The following is a 4,893-nucleotide window of genomic DNA, read 5'->3' on the forward strand; positions in this document are numbered from 1 at the left end:
AATGCCCCGTGCTTGACCTGGGATCCTCCCAAGCCATCCCCTCAAATGTCCCATGCTGGACGCTTGATCCCCCCGAACACCCTACACTGGACTGGGGATCTGCCCCCTTCATCCCCCCAAATTTGGGGGGATTTCAGGGATTTCCAAGTGAGGAAGCAGTGTGGTGAGAGGTGCAGCAAGGAGAAGAGCTGTTACATTGCTCAAGGATAGCAATGGTCTTCACCGTAGAGGATTAAAATATGCAGAGAACAAGAACTGCTGGCCCAGGAGCCAGGGAGGGGACAGGAACTTGGCTGAGGATCCCACAGAACAAAGCAAAAACAGGAAAATGCATAGACATGCCTAGAAAGTCATAAAAACAAAGTTTAGGTTAAATACACGCAGGGTCTCTTTTCCCCTTGGCAGGTTAAGAAAGGGCGATCTTTGCCTCCAGAGCTGCTGGCAGAAGCCATCGCTCTTGCTTATTCCTGGGAAAAACAAAAGGAGGTGGATGGAGGTGTTCAGGGTGGGCAGAAAGGGGCTCAGCCGACCCCCAGAACTCAGCTCGGGAGGGGGGGGAGATTTGCTCTGGCGCGGCAGCAGAAGGACACACAGCCCGATAGGCAAGGACAGCTGGATGGACAACCCTGAGCACATCATACCACACCAGTCACTTTGCTATGGTCTCTGTGGTCTCCTATGCATCCTCCAAGCTCCCCAGCCTCCCTGATTCAGGGATTTTCCTTTAATTATACCACCATGCTGTAGTAAACATCCGTATAACTGAGACCTCAGGTTGGAGTTGATAAAACAAGGAGGAGAGTGGCAAAAAAAAAAGTAATTCCCCAGAGAGCTTCTTGTGTATTGGAGTTGAAATCAACACCCCTATCAAAATGAAATGATAAAAAAAAAAATTGTTTGGGAAAAAGAAATGATAGTTTCCCATCCGCTGCTTGCCGTTTCCTTTCTGCTGGGCACAACTCCTAAAAACGAGGCGTTTGTCCCCTTTGATGGCTGGTATAAAATGAGCTTTGATGTCATGGAAGGAAATAATGTATTTAGATACAGCCTTTGCTCAGATCAGGCAGAGCTAATATAAATCAGGGTACTGAGGGGATCGGGAAGGGTGTGGAGAGGTTCAAGTTGACCCTTTACCACCATTTTCTTTAACTTTCACATTAAATTAACTTTCCTATTGTTCCATATCACCGTGTTACATCTTATGTTCCCCATTATGATTCTTTTGTTCCCCTGCAAAGCTTTTGAAGCAGATGAGAAAGGGAAGCCTCTTGTAATCATCTTTCCAGAGGGTACCTCCAGATCACAGGCAGCACATGGAAACGACTAGGAAAAGAAAGCCTTGTCACAACACCTCTGCTAATCTTTCTTGGAAATGCCTTGATATTACTTTGAAAACAACCAATGGCTCGTTGGGACTGTCCAGGATGGCAGAACCAGCATCCATGTCTGTCGCCACATTAAAATTCATACAAGGCACAAACAAGTTGCCGAGGTTTTCATGCCATCACTGCTGGAAGCTGAATAAAAATCACATTAAATTTACTTTACACTTCTGCAACAGCTGGTGGCCATGTCTTAAAGTGCTTTTCAAGCCTGTGGGCCAAAGAAAAATCAGGATCCTTTCAAGTCAAGGAGGTTTCCCATTAATGTAACGCGGTTGGCTTTGCCAGTGGGACAGATTTTCCAACGTGCTCAGCTGTTTTCTGTGTCTGGCATCTTCTTACGGTGCCTGAATTGAAGAAAAGCTCCTGAATAAAATAAATGACCCTGTGATTTCCCGGGATGCTAGCTCAGCCAGTCTCAGTCATTGTCCAGAGGTGCTGGATGATGCCACCGTACAGGGGCTAAGCTCATCCTGCACCGGATCCAGACAATCCCAGGAACAGCATCCAAGCCTCCCAGATTTATAATAATCCTGGAAATACGACAGATCTGCTGTATTTTATTTTGGTGATGCAAAAAGTGTAAAGCATGCAGAAAGATGCATATTCCCTTCTAGCATGTTTCCTCCGTGAAAATATTATCACAGCCTTAAACAGCTTTGGAAAAGGGGAAAAAGAGAGAGGGAGGATGCAGCACGTGCATGCAAAAGGGCAGGTTTGGGCTGAATTCATCATTTTTCAAGAAACTTTTTACATCAACAGAAGTTGTTCTCCACGGGATAAAAATGGTGCCGGCAGGGCAATGGGACATCAGCTTGAGCCATGTGGCTTGATGATTTCTGCTTGCAAAGGGCTGCACTCTTATCTGCAGGAAAATTACTCGGAAGGGGGTGATGCAATGATGTTGGGGTGCTGGTGTAGTGTTTTTATGTATGCTTTCTGGCCCTGAAGGCTGCCGAGCTCCAGGCTTTTCAAATCCATGCAAAGGGAAACCCCTTTGCAGGATGGGATGGGGAGCTGGTCTCTGCAGGAGCGAGCAGCCATGGTTTGCCCACGTACTCAGGAGCTTCCTTGTTTGCAAAGGGCTGGTTTTGTTGTAAGCTAAGTCTTTACTCTGAAAAGTCTGGGCTTCTGGATGTCAGAATTAATATACACTTGGTCTTCTTGGCCCGCAACCAAAACGCAAACCTCCATGGTCTAATTTTCTTAATGAATTTAGCTCCTAACGCCAAAACCAACCCGCTGGTGACACCCTTCCAGGTAAGGCTCTGCCACCTGGCCTTGTGCCGGCTGGGGACCCGGGGCCGTGCTCCCCTATTAACCAGCCCCAGCCCCTCCCAAAGCAAGTATCTGGGCTCTTTGGACATCCCTGGCAGACGGCATCTCCTGGCCCACCACCGAGATGCTAGTTAAAGCCCTCTGCAACCAGCCTCTGCCCCAGGGCTGAGCAAAACTCTTGGCGATGGTGTGGAAATCGCTCTTGCTCAAGACAGGAAGGCAAGAGAGGCCGTTAGAGCATCTCACTCGAAGGGTTGACCTCCCAGCCATGACACTGGGTTTTCTCTTTGCTTATGGGGCAGAAAAGGGGTCTGAAGACCCCGCTGAGCTGCTCTGGCAGCATCCCCAGCTCTCGCAACCGTGGGGTTTGCAGCTCACGCACATGGAGGAAATAAAATACCATGGTAAGCCAACGCAGGGCGCTGAAGTTGGTGGCACAGAGCAAGTTTCCATCAATAGTGAGATTTTTCGGCTTGGTAGGAGAGCCCATGGAGAAGCACATCCCCCTCAGTGGCTGAAGCATGCTGCTCGGTTTGGTGCATCATGCTGGCCGAGCCAGAGCGTGCACGGAGCACAGTAAGCACAGCACCCAGGGCTCGCAGGGAGACGTGCCCAAGGGTGTTAAAGAAAGGCAAGAGGAGAGGGATGGAGGGAAGAAAAAAAACAGAGAGGAAACAGCTTTTCCGGCTGCCCCCGTGCCAAGCCATTGCTTCCAGAGATGTCTGGTGGCTTTGGGAGGCTCAGCTAACCAAACTGGAAGGCAACACTTCCTTTGTTGTCCCAAAAGCTTAATGAAAGCCTGCAGAAAAAAAAATATTAAAAAAGCCTAACTGCCCCCAAATGGAAAGTTTCTCGCATGAAAGGGACGGTGGGATGTTTGGCAGCAGCCACGGCCCCCGCTCCAGTTTTCTTGGACTTTTTAGGCAGTTTCTCTTGCAGCTAGTGCCCTCTCGCGGAAACCTCTCATCCGCTCCATTTTTACTGGTTTTTTTTTTCCCCAAAATGAGATGATTGCCCCACAGAGAGAAGGAGCACGCACAGAGGCTGCGGTTCTGCCCAAGCCCAGTACAGCCAGCAGTGCTGGGGATGGGCTCGTGCCTTCCCACCCGGCACTGGGAAAGAGGATTTCATTGGGATGGAGGATTGCAACCCCACAATGCCCCACCACGAGATGAAGCCTTCCCAAGCCAACGTGCTCCATGGTGGCAATCCAGGATGGTCTGATCCCAACCCCGCAGGTGCTAAGGGAAGGTCTCCCACCGGCAGCACCACAAGCTGCCGCCTGCTTTGCTCCCCGCCTCGCCTCCTGAAAAGCATGAGATAATTGGGTATGGGAGCAAAAGGTGAGGACAGCGTTCCTCTCAGATGTCTGAAAGTCAAAGTGACGCCAGCATGGAGCTGGGGGCAACAAAGAGCCGGCCGGATTGATGTGGCCAGCGGGGATAGGAGCGGGATGCAAGGTCAATTGCTGGGAAAAGTGGTGCCTGAGCCGGCGGAGCAGCAGTGCCATCGCCTGGAGCCCTCCACCAAGATGCTCTCCTCCGGGCAAATCCCAACGCAAACACGAACACACGTTATTTTTATTTTTCCACAGCCGAGACCTCTCCTGGAGCACAGACACTCCCTGGCAAAGGGGCCAGGCTTTATGCCAGCCTTCCCTTATGCCAAAGCATCAAGAGGCTGAGCATCCCTACTCTTTCCTTTTTTCAACCCAAAAGCATGGGAAAGACTGACGGTCAGCCTTCATGCCGGCGCTGGCAGCAGCAACGCAAGCAAGGACCACCATGCCATAGCTGGGTCAGGCTTGCACCAGGGCGCCCTAATTTTGCATCGAGGAGGTGCAGCTCTTGAGCACGGCTGGGGGAAACTCTCCTGTAAAGGGGGCCCCTGGTTATATATGAAGAATAAAGGGGTTTGGGGATGGTGTTTGGGGCAGTGCTGGGGATGGTAGGTGGCAGGGGAGCGCTGGGGTCAGGCTTTGTTCAAGGGGTATGGGGCTGCGGATGATGAGGGAAAGCAAATTCGTTGTATCAGAAAGCGAGGGTTTGCAGAAAACGAGGCGCCTGGGTTAATTTTACCCTAAGAAAATAAGAGTTTTCATCTGTGTTCCCAGTAATTGCAAAGATCTGGTGACAATTCTGCCATTTTCCACCGATTCATGCACAAATTGCAAATTTGTGCCTCAAAGCGGGGCTGCGCTCCGTGCCGCAAATGTGTTCAAACCCCCTCCTTT

This window comes from Pygoscelis adeliae, unplaced genomic scaffold (genome assembly GCF_000699105.1).
Source record: "Pygoscelis adeliae isolate BGI_AS28 unplaced genomic scaffold, ASM69910v1 Scaffold7, whole genome shotgun sequence".
NCBI classification, from domain to species: domain Eukaryota; kingdom Metazoa; phylum Chordata; class Aves; order Sphenisciformes; family Spheniscidae; genus Pygoscelis; species Pygoscelis adeliae.